This window comes from Rhinatrema bivittatum, chromosome 2, assembly GCF_901001135.1.
Source record: "Rhinatrema bivittatum chromosome 2, aRhiBiv1.1, whole genome shotgun sequence".
NCBI classification, from domain to species: domain Eukaryota; kingdom Metazoa; phylum Chordata; class Amphibia; order Gymnophiona; family Rhinatrematidae; genus Rhinatrema; species Rhinatrema bivittatum.
In genome coordinates, this window is record NC_042616.1 from 676,977,953 (window position 1) to 676,997,822 (window position 19,870).

The following is a 19,870-nucleotide window of genomic DNA, read 5'->3' on the forward strand; positions in this document are numbered from 1 at the left end:
GAAGGAGAAGATTATGTAGATGCTGACAAGGAAAATGTAGAAGTATTTAATAGTTCAGTTCAGTGTTCACTGAGGAAGGGCTGGCAGGAGGACCATAGAAATCAAACACAACGCATCAATCTTCAAAATGCGTTATGTCATAAATGCATGCGATAACATGCGTTAACGCCATAACGAATATGAAAATGCTGGAGCGCATGGCGCGAATGCACATTGTTTTGGGGGCAGAAACAGGGGTGGGGAGGATTTTTTGGGCAGGAATTAGTAAAATCAGGGGACATTTCACACGGTCTTAACACCAGAAATAATTACACCTTTTTCTCTGGCGTTAAGCTGTGCGATATGCCTGAAATGGCCATAACGCAATTTGTGATAAATTTTTGGAATTACATTTTGGCCATTTCTGGGCTGAGAGAGAAAGAGACACTCTGGGGAGGCCCTCACTGTATGCACCAATTTAAATCTCTATAGAAGGGCCACCTAATAGGGCGAGGTGAGGTGTTAGTGGTGGTTTCAGGTTTAGGGGCCAGTTTCGCATGTAGAGTGTGATGTACGTATTATAGACAGCCCTCCTATAGAGATTTAATACTTAACTACTATGAGGGCCTTGTAGATAGTCTCTCTCTCTCTCTCTCTCTCTCATGTGTTAACTTTACCATGATGATGTGAAGCAGTATGTTACCATGTGGTAACTTCAAAATTTCCCTAAACACACCCCTTTTTGATGAATATAGGGGACAGAAAGGATTGTGAGAGGTAAACTCAAATAATTTTCAAAAGACTTTGTTCATGATGAGTTAGATAAAGTAATAATAGATAAAGCGATGGGGCTAAATGAGAAACATTTGAGGGAATTAAAGGAACTTAGACAAGTTCTAGCATATCCTTTGTCTGACCTTTTCAATGATTCTTTAGATTTGAAAGTAGTTCTAGAGGACTAGATATAGGCAGATGTGCTCCTCTTCATAAAAGTGGAAGTAAGGAGTATGCTCAGATCTACAGGTGGTTAGTCTGACCTCTGTGGCGAGTAAATTAATGGAATTGCAGCAGAAACAGAGGAGAATACAGTTTCTGGAATCCAATACTTTTACCAGAAATATGCTTAGTCAGATGAATCTAATTAATTTCTTTTACCAATAAGTTGGATAAGGGAGAGCATTAAATATACTTTACTTGGATTTCAGCAAGGCCTTTTACATGGTTCAATATACAAACTTATAAGTAAACTGAACTACCTTGGTATGGGCCCTATAGTGACTGACTGGGTTAAAAATTGGTTGAGAGGGAGGTGAAAAAGGGTAGGTAGTAGGACCACAAATAGAGTTCACTCTGAAAAAAGGGGCTTTTCTAGGGTCCAGATTGGGTCCTTGGACCAGATATTTTCCTTGGACCAGATATTTTCAATGTTTTTGTAAGTGATAATATGGAAGAATTGCTGGGAAAGGTTTGTCTTTTTGTGGAGGTCATCAAAACCCATGAAAGGGTAGATACACAAGAAGGTCTGGGGTCTGGCTGCTAAGATTTAATCCTTCAAAATGCAGAGTCATGCGTTTTGGCTGAAAAAATCAAAGGAAGCAGTATTATCAAGGGGTTGAAATTCTTGTAAATATGAAACAAAAGCAGGGTCTAGGGATGATCATATCTGCTGTTCTTAACATGTCCGAACAGGTGGATAAGGTGACAGAAATATGCATAGTGCATAAGAAGAAGATTGGTAAGCAAAAAAAAAAAAAAAGAGATGATATTCACTAGGGATGTGAATCGTTTTTTGACGATTTAAAAAAATCGTCGATACTTTTTAAATCGTCAAAAATCGTTAGAGTGCGTGATACAATACAAATTCCCCCAATTTGTCATCAAAAATCGTTAAATCGGGCACGGGAATTATTTGGGGGGAGGGCGGGAAAACCGGCACACCAAAACAACCTCTAAACCCACCCCGACCCTTTAAAACCAATCTCTTACCCTCCCCACCCTCCCGAACCCCTCCAAAATGTTAAATTACCTGGTGGTCCAGTGGGGGGGTCCCGGCGCGATCTCCCGCTCTCGGGCCATCGGCGCCGATGGCCCAATAAAAAAACCACCCACCCGACCCTTTAAACTGACCCCCTTAGCCTCCCCCACCCTCCCGACCCCCCCCCCCCAAAACCTTTTAAAATTACCTGGTGGTCCAGGGGGGGGGGGGGCGCGGGGAGCGATCTCCCGCTCACGGGCCATCGGCTGCCACTCATAAAGATGGCGCCGATGGCCCTTTGCCCTTACCATGTGACAGGGTATCCGTGCCATTGGCCGGTTCCTGTCACATGGTAGGAGCACAGTGCTCCTACCATGTGACAGGGACCAGCCAATGGCACGGTCCCTGTCACAAGGGCCATCGGTGCCATTTTTTTTTTAGCGCAGCTGATGGCCTGGGAACGGGAGATCGCTCCCCGCGGCCCCCCTGGACCACCAGGTATGTGTAAAAAGTTTTTTTTTGGGGGGGTCGGGAGAGTGGAGGAGGCTAAGAGGGTAATTTTAAAGTGTCAGGGTGGGGGTTTTTTTTATCGGCGCGGGCCTCACTAAAAAAAATTAGTGATGTGAATTGGAATTGGAACCGATCCCAATTCACATCTCAAATGATCAGATTCCCCCCCCCCCCCCCTCCCAGCCGAACCCGATCGTTAAAACGATCGGGCACACACTTCACATCCCTAATATTCACCCTATTTAAGTCCCTGGGCAAACCTCATTTGGAATACAGTTCTGAGATCACACCTTCAAATTAATATAAACTGAATGGGGTCATTCCAGAGGATGGCTACTAAAATGGTCAATGGTCTTTGTTATAAAACATATGAGGACAGAGTTAAAGTTTTAAACATGTATATCATGGCAGAAAGGCAAGATAGGAAGTAGTACAGAGACATTAAAATACCTCAAAGGTCTCAATGCACAAGAAGAAAGCCTCTTTCAAACAGAAAAGAGACTCTGGAATGAGAGATAAGAGGAGTAAGGTGAAAGGGGTTAGACTAAGTAGTAATCTAAGGAAATATTTATTTACAGAAATGGTGGTAGATGCATAGTACAGCCTCCTAGTAGAGGTGGTGGAGAATAAGATTGTATCTGATTTCTAGTTAGCAAGGGACAAACACAGGGGATCTCTAGGAGACGTAAAAGGATTATAGAACTGAGCAGTTGGTGTGGATCGGCAGGAAAGATAGGTCATATAGAGGGTCTCATGATGGGAGAGCACCAACCAGGTACAGCAGGAAAGTATCCTGTAGAAAGGACCTGCTCTCCAGGTGATGCATTGTCCTTTCGCACTGAGTATATCTCCCCAAGGCCTACTGCCCAGGAGGGAAGGGTTAGGTCGGCCGTCATAGTTGGTGATTCGATTATTAGGAATGTAGATAGCTGGGTGGCTGGTGGGCGTGAGGATCGCCTGGTAACATGCCTACCTGGTGCGAAGGTGGCAGACCTCACGCGTCACCTAGATAGGATTTTAGACAGTGCTGGGGAGGAGCCGGCTGTCGTGGTACATGTGGGCACCAACGACATAGGAAAATGTGGGAGGGAGGTTCTGGAAGCCAAATTTAGGCTCTTAGGTAGAAAGCTTAAATCCAGAACCTCCAGGGTAGCATTCTCTGAAATTCTCCCTGTTCCACGCGCAGGTCACCAGAGGCAGGCAGAGTACCGGAGTCTCAACGCGTGGATGAGACGATGGTGCAAGGAAGAGGGATTCAGTTTTATTTATTTATTTATTTATTTAACTTTTAATATACCGACATTCATAGGGCATATCATGCCGGTTTACAAAAAACTGAAGCAGGTAGAAAATACAGTGAACGAGGGTAGGGGAGAAGGGGAGCACGCAAGAAAAAGGTGAGAGGTGGGCAGGGGAAGAGCAGCAAGAAAGAATAGGGCAGAAGGAGAGAGAGGAACAAACAACTTGATAAATATAATAAAAGGAACATAATTGTAACTGTTTTAAAATTATAAATTAAGGCGAAGTATTCATTTACAATAGATCAGTTGTATGATTAATTGATTGAAGGGGAGGGGGGGAGGGAGGCGGAAGAAGAAGGACGAGGTGGGAGGGGGAGATAGGGGGCAGGGAGGGTGGGCTAGGGAGGTAAGGGGAGGCTGGGGGGTGAAGGGGGGGAGTTTTGTTAGGAACTGGGGAATCTTTAGGGGAAGGGGGAGTCTCTTCCGAAGGGATGGGCTCCACCTTAACCAGGGTGGAACCAGACTGCTGGCGCTAAGCTTTAAAAAGGAGATAGAGCAGCTTTTAAACTAGAACAAAGGGGAAAGCTGACAGTCGCTCAGCAGCGCATGGTTCGGAGAGAGGTATCTTCAAAGGATACTAATGAATCATTAGAATTAGGGCATCCCAACAGTGTGGTTCCAATAATTAGAAAAATAGTACAAGTGCCTGTAACTAAAAACTCACCTGAGCTAAAAAGTTCTAACTTATCCCTATCAATTAAAAAGCAGAATGAAAATACAAACAAAAAACAAACTTTGAAATATCTGTATGCTAATGCCAGAAGTCTAAGAAGTAAGATGGGAGAATTAGAATGTACAGCAGTAAATGATGACATAGACTTAATTGGCATCTCAGAGACATGATGGAAAGAGGATAATCAATGGGACAGTGCTATACCGGGGTACAAATTATATCGCAATGACAGAGAGGAGCACCCGGAAGGAGGTGTGGCGCTTTATGTACGGGATGGCATAGAGTCCAACAGGATAAACATCCTGCATGAAACTAAATACAAAATTGAATCTTTATGGGTAGAAATCCCTTGTGTGTCGGGGAAGACTATAGTGATAGGGGTATACTACCGTCCACCTGGTCAAGATGTTGAGAGGGACAGTGAAAAGCTAAGAGAAATTAGGGAAGCTAACCAAATTGATAGTGTAGTAATAATGGGAGACTTCAATTACCCCAATATTGACTGGGTAAATGTATCATCTGGACACGCTAGAGAGATAACATTCCTGGATGGAATAAATGATAGCTTTATGGAGCAATTGGTTCAGGAACCGACGAGAGAGGGAACAATTTTAGATCTAATTCTCAGTGGAGCACAGGACTTGGTGAGAGAGGTAACGGTGGTGGGGCCGCTTGGCAATAGTGATCATAATATGATCAAATTTGATTTAATGACTGGAAGAGGAACAGTGTGCAAATCCAAGGCTCTCATGCTAAACTTCAAAAGGGAAACTTTGATAAAATGAGAAAAATTGTTAGAAAAAAACTGAAAGGAGCAGCTACAAAAGTAAAAAATGTCCAAGAGGCGTGGTCATTGTTAAAAAATACCATTCTAGAAGCACAGTCTAGATGTATTCCACACACTAAGAAAGGTGGAAAGCAGGGAAAATGATTACTGGCATGGTTAAAAGGGGAAGTGAAAGAAGCTATTTTAGCGAAAAGATCTTCATTCAAAAATTGGAAGAAGGAACCAACAGAAGAAAATAGGATAAAGCATAAATGTTGGCAAGTTAAATGTAAGACATTGATAAGACAGGCTAAGAGAGAATTTGAAAAGAAGTTGGCTGTAGAGGCAAAAACTCACAATAAAAACTTTTTTAAATATATCAGAAGCAGAAAGCCTTTGAGGGAGTCAGTTGGACCGTTAGATGATCGAGGGGTTAAAGGGGCACTTAGAGAAGATAAGGCCATCGCGGAAAGATGAAATGATTTCTTTGCTTCGGTGTTTACTGAAGAGGATGTTGGGGAGGTACCCATAATGGAGAAGGTTTTCATGGGTAATGATTCAGATTGACTGAATCAAATCACGGTGAAGCTAGAAGATGTGGTAGGCCTGATTGACATACTGAAGAGTAGTAAATCACCTGGACCAGATGGTATATACTCCAGAGTTCTGAAGGAACTAAAAAATGAAATTTCAGACCTATTAGTAAAAATTTGTAACCTATCATTAAAATCATCCATTTCATCTGAAGACTGGAGGATAGCAAATGTAACCCCAATATTTAAAAAGGGCTCCAGGGGCGATCTGGGAAACTACAGACCGGTTAGCCTGACTTCAGTGCCAGGGAAAATATTGGAAAGTGTTCTAAACATCAAAATCACAGAACATATAGAAAGACATGGTTTAATGAACAAAGTCAGCATGGCTTTACCCAAGGCAAGTCTTTTCTCACAAATCAGCTTCACTTTTTTGAAGGAGTTAATAAACATGTAGATAAAGGTGAACCGGTAGATGTAGTATACTTGGATTTTCAGAAGGCGTTTGACAAAGTTCCTCATGAGATGCTTCTTGGAAAAGTAAAAAATCATGGGATAGGTGGCGATGTCCTTTCGTGGATTGCAAACTGGCTAAAAGACAGGAAATAGAGTAGGATTAAATGGACAATTTTCTCAGTGGAAGGGAGTGGATAGTGGAGTTCCTCAGGGATCTGTATTGGGACCCTTACTTTTCAATATATTTATAAATGATCTGGAAAGAAATACGACGAGTGAGATAATCACATTTGCAGATGACACAAAATTGTTCAGAGTAGTTAAATCACAAGCAGATTGTGATAAATTGCAGGAAGACCTTGTGAGACTGGAAAATTGGGCGTCCAAATGGCAGATGAAATTTAATGTGGATAAGTGCAAGGTGATGCATATAGGGAAAAATAACCCATGCTATAATTACACAATGTTGGGTTCCTTATTAGGTGCTACAACCCAAGAAAGAGATTTAGGCGTCATAGTGGATATCACATTGAAATTGTCAGTTCAGTGTGCTGCGGCAGTCAAAAAAGCAAACAGAATGTTGGGAATTATTAGAAAGGGAATGGTGAATAAAACAGAAAATGTCATAATGCCTCTGTATTGCTCGATGGTGAGACCGCACCTTGAATACTGTGTACAATTCTGGTCGCCACATCTCAAAAAAGATATAATTGTGATGGAGAAGGTACAGAGAAGGGCTACCAAAATGATAAGGGGAATGGAACAGCTCCCCTATGAGGAAAGACTAAAGATGTTAGGACTTTTCAGCTTGGAGAAGAGACGGCTGAGGGGGGATATGATAGAGATGTTTAAAATTATGAGAGGTCTAGAACTGGTAGATGTGAATCGGTTATTTACTCTTTCGGATAATAGAAAGACTAGGGGGCACTCCATGAAGTTAGCATGGGGTACATTTAAACTAATCGGAGAAAGTTCTTTTTTACTCAACGCACAATTAAACTCTGGAATTTGTTGCCAGAGGATGTGGTTAGTGCAGTTAGTATAGCTGTGTTTAAAAAAGGATTGGTTAAGTTCTTGGAGGAGAAGTCCATTACCTGCTATTAGGTTCACTTAGACAATAGCCACTGCCATTAGCAATGGTAACATGGAATGGACTTAGCTTTTGGGTACTTGCCAGGTTCTTACGGCCTGGATTGGCCACTGTTGGAAACAGGATGCTGGGCTTGATGGACCCTTGGTCTGACCCACTATGGCATTTTCTTATGTTCTTATGTTCATATGGTCTTTTTCTGCTATTGTGTTTCTATGTTTTTATGGTTCAAAGCAAGGTGCTACAAATTGTAAATATATAAATGTATTTAAAATGCTTATAGATCGCATTCCCATTCCCTGAAAAGTGATTACCAAACAGGTATACAAAGTTTAAAAGAAAAATACAATACTAAAAGCAATAACATAATACAACAAGGATAAGTTTACAAACATGTGATATTCATATTTAAAGCTATCCGAGTATGTATCAGCGCGATATAACAATAACATAATACAACAAAAATAATTATACGGACATACAATATTCATGTTGAAAGTTTTCTGGGTATGTAACTTAGCTGGATATGACTTATCTGGCTAAGTTACAAGGCAATGACTTCTAATATCCATGTTGGAATTGCTACTTAGCTGCATAAGTTATATCCCATTAAGTTAGATCAGTTAAAAAGTGATATCCTGATCTACCTTCTGCCCTCCCAGTGACTACCTGGCTAGGCAGATAGTTGGATAAGTGACTTATCTGACTATTTAGTATCCACTACACAACTGGATATTCAGCAGCCACTAGATAAGAAAGACTTATTTGGCTATCTAGCACTAAATCTGCTATGAATTTGCTGGTCTCTAATCACAATCTCCCCAGCCCCACAAAAAATCAACTGCCTTATGCACCCTGACTCATAAATAACTTCCACAAACTAGCAAAACCACCAATCTCAATCCCTCCCAACTAAAAAGTTAACTGTCATTTGCAAAACTAGTCAGTTATAAAAACAAAAACAAACCACCAGATCAGGTACAAGCTTTACACATGAAGAGAGTCTTTTACAGGTATAGTACTGCAGTCCTTTACCCACAGCAATGGACCATTAGAAAATAGCTTAACTGATATATGTGTAAAATAGCATGTATGCACACACTAAAATAGCATGTATGCACACACTAACACACTAACGAGAGTTAGTATGCACTAAACCAAAATTTGGGCCTCCCCGAATTTTAAAGGCACAAACCACGGGAAATATGAGGTTTCCCACGGCGGGCCGAAAACAAAGCCCAAACCGAAAAGTTAGGGCTTCGTACATCCCTAGTAAGTATGTTACATCAGAGGCATGCATTATCTCGCTCTCTGTTTTTCTTTCTCACTCATAACAGGATTTGTGATTAAATACCCCTCATTTTCATAAACTCCACCCAAACTCCTCCCTTTTGACTACAATTTAAAAATATGCATATGCATCTTATGATGTGCTTTTTATCGCAGGCATTATGGTGTTATCGCGGGTGTTAAATCGCCCTAAAGCGATTTGATGAATGTCCCTGTCACTTATGTATTGTTACAAAATTGGCCATAGGAAAAATTCATGCCTTCACGCTCTTCCTATAGGCAAGATCATTTTGTTTGAGCCTGATATCCAACACATATAAATAAACTTTGTAAATTTGTTTCTGTTTCATATAAGGAATTATCCATCTAATCCATTTTGAAATGAAAGTTTGCCTAAATTGTAAATGAGATTTCTTCTTTTTTTTTAATATTTTAAGGTTTTTTTTAAAACAGGGCATACTGAGGTAAACAGTGTTTGAATAGTCTGCTATAACATGACAGATAATGTGCATTTCTTACAAAGACTTTATTGCTACCTGAGAAGTATATTTGCTGTGTTTTCAAGGAGAATAAGTATAAAAACTTTCCTACATTTTTAAATAATTGCATTTTGCTATAAATTACCATATAATTGTATATCTAGGTTGAAAGAAAAATAGATACCCTCACAAAAAACCATTTTCATGTCTCCATTATAATTTCATGATATTATAAAGGTTTTCTTATTGCTACATAAGAACAGACTGCTTTTAGAACTAATAGAAGTCTTTATATTAGGGAAAACTTTTATCCCCTGTGGATAGTTTGCTGCTTTTTGGTATTTTTTTTTTTTTTTTACCTGTGGGCCTGCATGCTCACTTTCAAACGGAAGATCCCCATGGAGTTTCCTTTATAAAATACTAGCCGTTAAGCCCGTAACAACGGGCTACATTAAAAAAAAAAATTCGGTCCATTTCCTTCCCCCTCCTCCCTCATTGTCCTCCCTCCCTCCCTCCCTCCCTCATTGTCCTCCCTCCCTCCCTCCCTCCCTCATTCTCCCCTCCTCCCTCTAGTTTCCCTCCCACCTCCCCCCTCTAGTTTCCCTCCCTCTCTCCTCCCCTCAGTCACTCCCTCCCCTCTCCCCCCCTCCGTCACTCCCTCCCCCCTCCCCTCAGTCCCTCCCTCCTCCCTCCCCTCAGTCACAAACGGAAGATCTCCGGGGGAGGTCCCTCCCTCCCACGTGCGTGCCGCCGCTACTGCTCCTCGCCGCCGCTACTGCTCCTCGCTGCCACCACTCCTCACCGCCGCCACCATCGCTCCTCGCCGCTGCCATGTTTTCAAAGAGCTGACGCTCTGCTCTGACCGACGCATTCACCCGCACATGCACAGTAGAGCTGCTCTCTACTGCGCATTTGCGGCATGAGGTCAAGCCTCATTTATCTAATAGATGTGTGGTGTGCTCCCTGTGGGTACTTCATTGAAATAGGTGGCAAATATGTACCTGAAAGTATGCACAGCAGTTTAAAAATGAAATCTTAACACATACTGGTAAATTTTAAAAGGAACGTATGAGCAAAATGATGCATTATTCTCTAAAGTACATGTGCATATCTTGCATGCTGAGAGAGAGAGAACCTCTGTATAGGCTCAGTCTACCCTTTATATGGGTATCACTGAAGAGGGCACTTTAAATTGGGATAGGTTTTCAGGTTGTGGTTGGGGGAGTGCTGTTGTTATAGACATATTCAGAGGTATTCATTGTAAAATTGACATCATTAAAGAATTTTAAACCTTATAACTGATGAAAAGGAGTTGATTTGTTCAATGCAGCTACCAGTGCAGTATACAAATCAACTCCTCATGTTAGACTTTTAATCACTTATAAGCACTACAATTCTTTACCAATATCAATTTTACTATGAATACCTCTGAATGTGCCTGTACAACACCCCCCCCCTTCTGAAAACCCTCCCTGATGTAAAGTGGCCCTCTACAGTGGTACCCGTATAGAGAGTATCAGACTGACTCTATACAGAGGTGCATTCTCTCTCTCTGTCCAGGACTCCTGGGCCTCATTAGGAGCAGTAGCAAAGTTACACAGGTAACATACACACAATGCCTTTGCAAAATTTGTGGTTACATGCATCAGTCGTAGCCCTGCCCCCAGAAAAACCAGGCCCTATCCCTTTTCCACCTCCTTATTCTAGATGAACATATATATATGTACACTCATCCTTCCTGGCTTCTTAAATTTTGCAATGTTCATGCATGGACAACATACTTGCATATGTGTCCATTTTTGCACAAGCAATGCTTTTAAAATCTATCTCATACTATCCAACCCAGCCTAAACCCATGTACTTTTTTTTTTTTCAAAATAATTTTTATTAACATTGGGAATTACAAACCATTGTGTCAAACAGACCAGACAAGTACAGGTAGGCCCAATGTGAATATCTTGAAAACCTGATTGCATTGTGGCATTCAAGGGCCAGAGATGGCTAACCCTGTCCTATCATAAAGCACTCTTTTAGCAGCAAAGGTCTTTTTTTTGTTGTATATCTTGCATCACAGGTTCCCAAATCTTTCTCGGAGGACCCCAGCCAGTTGGGTTTTCAGAATATCCATAATGAATATGTATGAGATAAATGTGCATGTATTTTCTCCATAATATGCACAATGTATCTCATGCATATTAATTGTGGATATCTTGAAACCTGACTGACTGGGGGGGGGGGGTCCCCCAAGCCAGGTTTGAGAAGTGGGAACCTTTGATGCAAGATATACAACAAAAAAGACGTTTGCTGCTAAAAGAGTGCTTTATGATAGGACAGGGTTAGCCATCTCTGGCCCTTGAATGCCTCAATGCAATCAGGTTTTCAAGATATTCACACCGACTCTTCATGAGTTGCAGCTGCATGCACTGCTTCCCTTGCATGCAAATGCATTTCATGCATATTCATGATGGATATCCAGAAAACTGACTGGCTTGTAGCACTCGAGGACAAGACCTGCCTACCCTGTAGTAGGGTAGTTTTTCTTTCATAGTACTTGATTAACACATGTTATATATATATACATAAACCTTTAGGGCCAGATTTTCAAAGGGTTACGCTTGACGGGCCTATTTTCAAAAGGCCCGGTGACGCATTTAAAGCCCCAGGACCCGTGTAAGTCCCGGAGCTTTACTAAAGGAGCGGGAAGGGGGGTGTGGGTGGGGCGGGGCGGTCCGTGGCAGGGCAGGGGTGGAGTCAGAGACTCCTGGCACAGCAGCCAGGGCTGAAGAAAGTTTTGAAACAAGAAAAAAAAAAAAAGAAAAAGGTAGGGGGGAAAGGGTGTGGGTGGTAGGGGAAGGGAAGGGAAGGTGGGGTGGGTGTAGGGAATGGGGGAAGGCAGTGCGGCTCGGCGCACGCAAGGTGCACAATTGTGCACCCCCTTGTGCGCGCTGACCCCCGATTTTATAACTTGTGCGAGCCTGCGTATGCAAGTTATAAAATCGGGCATACATGTGTGCGTGCCGGGTACCGCACACGCTTGTACGTCTGCACGCACCTTTTAAAATCTACCACATATTGCAGTTTGCCTCCATTTTAGGTAAATGTAAATTGTTCATTTCTAAAATTAGGTTTGAATAAGATAGTATGGTTGCAATGTTAGTCCTTTATTTCAACATAAAATAAGGTTTGAATACTGCTATAATACTACCTTGAGAAAAGTACAGAAATAAAAAAAGAATCCAAATAATTGTAAAGATACTGTATGTTTTTATAAGATGCATCCTAAAAAAAATGCTAAATAAATATATGGAACATTTTTTTTTTTATTCGCAAGGACTGACTGCCATTGTTTGTTTAGCCCACTAAAGCAATCATGCTGGCAAATGTGATGAAAAACAATTGCCAAAAGCTGACACAAATTCTTGATTTAATGCAAACTGCAAACATTAGTGATCAGAGTTGGATGACAGTTTTATTTTTCTGTGGGTAGACACAGAACAATTAAATTTTGGCATAGAGTTATGAAAAATATTAGATAAAAACCTGTGATGCAATAATAGAATAAGAAAAAGCATTTTCTGAAACCTTGCCTGATGCTCTGTCATCTGAGACTGTTCTTTATGGGTGCAGGGTTAAGGTCAAGGAGGTATCTTAACTCCATCAATCCTTTGGACAGTTACAAATGACCTTTCACTTTCCATAAGACATTCAATATTCTGAATTGGAGAGATACATTTTTCTGTGTTTAGAAAATGGTGAAATTGAAACCTGTCATTTTGTGCCAGGTGCATTTGTGTTACAATCTCCTGAATGGTTCATTCATCCCATATACCATTGAAGCTAGTATCTCACATACATAATATGACTTGCTTAAGAAACAAAGTCTATTGCATGTTTATCAAAATATAAACATTTGTATTGAAATATCCATATTCAAGCTTGTATGAAAACCACAAATAAACTTTATTTTCAAGAGATGCTTGTCAGCTACTAGATGGAATCTACTATTATTCTGAAACATATTCCATGTGTTTTGTGTGTGCTTGTTGTGTTTTGTGTGTGCTTGTTGGGGATGATTGGAGGGTGGGTTCTAGGTTCTTATATTTACATTAAACACCTGAGTCTTCAAGATATTTCCCCATATACACAGAATGTCAGAAAAGCTTTAGTGAATCGAGCCTTATTAGTTAAGGAAATTATGTACTTTTACATATAATTTTGCTATTTAGAATAACATTTTACCATTTTTCTTTTGTTTTTCAAGTCTTTGTTGAATTGTTCTTTTAGATACAGGATATAGAAAATAGAGGTGTGGCACTGAAGAAAGAATTGCCAAAAGCTCAGAACCAGTTTCTGAGGGATATGATGAAATAACTGAAAAATTGTATTACACTTAACTGCAGCTTCTTATTTGTTCAAATCTTTTATGAATCAATTATATGCAAAAATATTTATGAAGCCAGTTATATTTTGGACAAGCATATCTAATGACATTTAAATCACTCCTCAAATATTTTTAGCAATTAAGCGGTGTGGCTCAGTAGCAAAGGCACGAACATCTCCTAGAAGGAGACAGCCAATGGGAATGTAGAACCACACCTCTAGCTAATGAACTGCTCCCCAGTTGACAGTTTTTAACTTATTGGTAACATTTTTGTTAGTGCGCACTAATTCCGAAATTAGAAAACTTGGTAGTGTGCACTAATGGGACTTAATGTGCACTAACATGAAGTTAGTGCACCCTAAGCCCTGTTAGTGTGCACTAACTCTGAAATGAGAGAAACATGAAATAACTACCTCCCGAACCATTATAAAAATTAAATTTGACAGCTAATGACCCAAAACGAAAACAACACAAAAAAAATCAGTGCATTTTTTGTTAGTGCGCCCTAACAACCAGACCTATTACGGCGCACCAACTCCGAAATTAGTAAACTAGGTAGTGCGCATTAAGTCCCGTTAGTGCACACTAAGGGGGTAATTTTCTAAAGGGCTCGCACACGAAAAGGGACTTTTTGCACGCGAAAATCCCTTTTCACGTGTGATACCTAGATCGGGGCGGAGTCTGCACCAAAAGGGGAGGAGTTGGGGCAGCGTCGGGGCAGACTCCGCGATGACTTCGCTGACGGTAAAAGATAAGACTCCTTATCGCCACTAGTAGCGTGCCCAAAAGCACCACCTTTCACGGTGGCGCTATTGGGTGCGAAAGCCGGCAGCGATAACACTGCGGTGGTGCGATTGGTGTCGGCTTTCGCAGGCCTGCCCCCCGCTTCGCCCCCCCCCACCACCCGGTACCGCACGATTCTAAAGGCCTGCGATTTTAGAAAATACAGGCCTAAGCCTGTAAATAAGAAAAACTATAATTAGTGTGCACTAACACAAATTAGGAAATTCCATGAAATTTTGTCAATTTGTTTTTCATTTTGGGGTGCTCCTGAAACACGACATAATAGACAATTTCATTGCCATTGTCAATTTCATTTAAAATGAATGCACATCCCTAATTTCTATCACTATTAATGGAAAATAGAACATATCCTCCTGTTTTTTCTACCCTTTTTTATCAGTCACAAAGAATATTGTATCCAGCAATGTTTTCTAAATCTAGTGAGCAAACAAAATAAGCTAGTCTGACTGGAATTTTGACAGGACATTAGCATGTACTGGAGCCAATTTTCAGTAAGCCAGCTAGGTGTAAGGTACTTTTATACCCAAATAATATGCAGTAAGTTTTCAGGTAGGTTCCTTTGTAAAATCACTTAATACTTATGAAAGTAGAAAAGTACCTACGAACTATGCACCACTTATTTGTGCAGGTGAAGAAATTGTAGCAAAGCCAAGCACATACTTTTGAAAATACAATTATATGCAGCTATTTGTCCGTGGCATGCCCAACAATTTGGAATTCTTTCATTGAGACTGTCTTCCTGTACCAAGGACATAAAACATTATGCAAAACAGTTGTTTGGGCTAGCTTTTAACATCTGATATTATAGTGCAATGTGGAGACCTGTCTACATTAGCTTTTACTATGTGATTCAGAAGTAAAGGGTTAGGTACTGAGTCATTTACTGCTGGTTTCTAGCTTTATTTTGTTATGTTTACTTTATGATTAGGGCTATTTTATTTTGTGAACTGCTCAGGGTTTTGAATGAGCGGTAGAAAAGAACTTGCAATAAAATAAATAAATAGAACTTGCAAATAAATAAAAAAACAGATAAATAAATGTGGTTTACCCCCCTCTCCCAACCTAAAAATGCCCCTGGAAATGCTTTCATTTAATGTGCTGCTTAAAAGTATGCACATTGTGAAAGTACTCATGGGTTACATGTTTCATCCTGGGGGCTCTAACCAGTAATTTATCCAACTGAATCCCTGTGAAAATGTACCTCGTTATACTTATGTTATGGAAAGTATAGTGACTGACCAGTGCAAAGGTGTAGCACTGTAAGTTAAAATACATCTAAAAGAATTTATTACCACCTCTCATTTTTTCAAATGCTCTAAATGTGTACTGTGCAATTTTTGAGGCAGATATTCAGAAGGCTATTGAGCAGGAAAGTTACCTGTCTAATTGTACCCAGATATTCAGCGGCACTTGTCTGAATAAGTCTTCCACTGAATATTTCCAGCAAAGGTTACATGGATAAAGTCACTAGGATAACTTTAGGTTAATATTTTTTCTGATAAGACTTAGCTGGCTAACATATGCTGGTTAGCTCCTGAAATGCCTCCATCACCCCTCTTTTGATCTAGCTAAAATTTGACCAGGGAATGAATTACCTATACAAAATTTAGCTAGGGAGTGGGGAAAATGTTGAATTTTCACTAATTATTACTAGCTGTGTGCCCAATTGATTGGCTTAAGTTGTATTTCATTTTCATGTTCACAAAATAGTGGAATATATTTTGAACCTTGACATGAAAATTAAATAGCCGAAAGCAATGAGGTCTGTGTTTGAGAGCACTTTACCGAATCTTGTGCATGCAAGTGATATTTTGCATCCTTCATACTATACATGGAGGTGGCCTGTGAAAGGTTCAGGCCTTACTATGATGGCTGCATGTGATGTTGTACCCATTTTCTCTTTTTACAGTTTGAGGTCAAAGATAACATTCCTTGGCTTTTTCATCTATGCACTGGACTTTAGACATCATGGAATTTGAAATAATAGTTCATTTATGAAACTAAGTTCAGTAGTTGCAGGCTAGTAGCCTGGAAGTATTTATAGATTAGGCTGCTTTATAGAGAGAGATAAAAGTTGTAATGGCAAAATTATTGCTTACTGTTTTCTTTTATGGGCTGAATTTTCAAAAGTATTTATGCACATAAAACTTTATGCACGTAAATAGATATTGAAAATTCCCTAGGTGAGACAGTTTGTATGCAGAGAAGTGATTTTGTGTATACTTTTATATGCATAGCAAAGAGAAACACTGGGGCAGAACTGAGCAGGGGATAGCATTTGCATGCATACCTTTGATTTTTCAGTATATGAGCACAAATCTACTCAGACACACGTACACCTGCTAACAAGCAGATATAAATGTGTGTGTGTATGTCTCAGAGGGTTCCCCGCATACCTCCTAATTTTCAAAGTGAAAATATGCATAAGTCCACTTTGAAAATTTGTGTTGAAATGTCCATGTACTTTCTACATGGAGACTTTAGCCCTAAATGTGCTGTTATAAAATTACCCTCCCTATGATTTACAGCACACAAACCATGAATCAAATACCATGATGCAATTTATGGTACTGTTATGAAAATTGGTGCTGGTAGTATAACAAGGGAAGTTGAATGAAGAATTTTAATATAAACTTTTTTTAAAGTTATAAAGCATGAGTACTATTACTTGCCATATTTATTTTATTTATTTATTTATTCAACCTTGTATACCGGCTTTCAAATTCATTTCAAGGCGGTTTACATTGATTGAAATTGCAGTAGCAACCTTCAAACACATATATAGTAAAAACAAATCATTAAACATAATACATGACTAAAATACATTAAAACCAAAGGCTAGCTGGCTAAAAATACATTAAACTAAGCTCTTCCAAATCCCAACAATTCTGCCACATCTTCCCAGGTACCCCCTTCCCTCCACCCATCCATCTACCCTCTTCCCCCCCATCCACCCATCTCCGCTCCTTCCCTCTTCACCTCTCATCTCCCTCCTCCCCTAGTGTCTCTGTACTATTATGGTGATCAACTATTCAGACTGAAAGCCTGTTCGAATAGCCAGGTTTTTATCTGCTTCCTAAAGCTGTTAATGTCCTCCTCTGTCCGAATCTCAGCGGGTAAGGAATTCCACATTTTTGGCCCTGCTAAAGATAAGGCCCTCTCTCTCACTGAACTAAGGTGAGCCAGTTTGGGTGATGGAATGGTCAACAAGGCCTGCCCAAAAGACCTCAAATTTCGTGATGGGACATGGATACGTAAGGAGGCATTCAGCCATTCCGAATTCGTGCCATATATTGCTTTATGTATTAAAGTTAGGCATATGGACACCTGGAACATTTTACAATTCATTTGAAGTAAAATTGTTTTTAAAAAGATAAATTTTCAAAGGCTTACTCTCAAAAAAGGCAATATATGTATATGTATTTGGCCCAATCTCACGCAATGTGTATTTTAAAAAGGGGCCACATACACATAAATATGCACATGCATGAACAAAGTTACACACACACACACACACACACACACAAAAGGGGCATGTTGGGAAGGGGTGTGTGGAAATGTACGAAGGACATTCTGAGACCTACTGATATGCATATCTACATTTTTCAGATATATCAAAGAAAAAGGAAGGCTCAAGGGTGGTACAGTGAAACTGAAAGGTGACAAAGAACAAAGTATGGAGAAAGAAGAAGAAATAGCAGAAATATTAAACAAATTCTTCAGTTCTGTGTTCACTAAAGAAGGCCCTGGAGATGGACCATTGCTAGTTGTCAAGACAATGGATAGAAATGGAGTAGATGCAACCCCATTCAGAGAAGACGGCAACAAGAGAATAAAAGGCTCAAGGTCCTGAATCCCAGGTCCCAGTGCAGCAGACCCCAGGCCTTCAGGGCTCAGAGAGACCTTCAAGAATGGAGCTAACTGCCTCAAGTTCATTAGACTGGAAAATTGGAAGACTTCCAAAGTCAATTGCGAGGAAGAGAAGGGAATTACCTGCAACATGGATAGCTGTGACCTCAGGGATCCTTTTCTCTTCTTAACCACTGAGAGGATGCCCAAACAATCCAGTGGCAAAGAAAATCCAGACAAAGGGTGCACCCCTTTGGCACAAGCCTTTGGCAAGCCATGGTGCATTGCTGCATGCCTCAGATATTCCTTTCCTGATGCCAAGATCTCAGTCAGGGGGTGGCGCTTAGCAAGACAAGTCCCCAATAGAAACAGGCTGATTTCAGGGCTCCTTGCACAGGCTCTCCTGAGGAAAACACACTGCACGCCACAGATATATCTTCTCTGATGCCAAGATCTCAGTCAGAGGGTGGCACTTAGCAGGATGAGTCCCCAATAGCAGTGGGCTGATGTATAAGCTTCTCACACAGGCTCTACTCATTTTATATAATTTAAATTTATTTAATTCTGCTAATAATGAAACATATCATTCTGATGGGATTACAACAGAATCACCCCTCCCTCATGGAAGCTCTATAGTTCAAAAAGTCACGCCTCTATGTTGGCCCCCACTGGATCACCACTCCAGCAAGAGCCCCAGGTCTTAATGGGATAGGAGCAATCCTCTGTTGCTCCTGATCTTTGACACTATATTTCAAAATGATGCCAGCTGATCCCAAACTCCCCTTTGCCTCTCACATGTAGAGCAAAGGAAAGTCTTGTGTCAGTTAATGCCATTTTTAATTATGATGCCTGCTGGGCAGGGCAATTGGGAATTCCTTATGACCCCATTAGGACTTTTGCTGGTGCAGATGGGGTGTCATTTTTTTGTATTGATTAAAAGATATGGGGTTGAGAGCATCCTCTGTGGGTTGGGAGTGAAAGTTTTATGCTGCAGGAGAGGGCTGAAGAGGAATACAAATTTGAGGGGACCATATGCTGCATCTTTTCATCTGTGGGGATGGGCTTGTCACTGAAGCTTGCTGTCCCTTTAAAATAATGACCCTGTTGAGATGAGAATTTTATTTAACTATTTATTTGCCATTTTGTATATACCACTCCCATGATTTTACAAAAAAATGCCTAAAGTGATGTACAAAAATTATTAAAAACATACAGCAAATTAAAAATACATTTGTTTGATTAAGAAGTAAAAACAATCCTACAGAATGTCACTACCAGAGCCATACCATCTTCCCACATTAATACACTCACTCTCTCCACACTCCCCCAAAACCCTCTACACAAATCAAATCCCACCTCTCTCACAAAGACTCAAATAAATACAGACCACCAAACTTAAGCCTTCCACACCCATACTATTAAATGGGGGAAATACCCATGTCTTAACTTTCTTCTTGAATATAAGATAATACTGGCAAACTATTCCAGGGAGTAGGGTCAGCTATAAAATAAAAGTCATAGCTATTACATGGGCTTTTCTGACATCCCAGAATAACAGCATTTGCAAATGAGCCCTTGGATAAGATCTTAAATTCCAGCCTGGAAAATACAATTTCAATTTGCTCTAGGTCCCCCATCTCTCATCGCCAAGAACATAAGAACCAAAAATTTTAACTTTGCCTGAGAAGCAATTGGAAGCCAGTGATGAGATAGAAGTAGGGAAGTCATATTATTTATTAAAGTTATTTATTTATTATTTATTTATTAAAGTTTTGTTAAAGAAA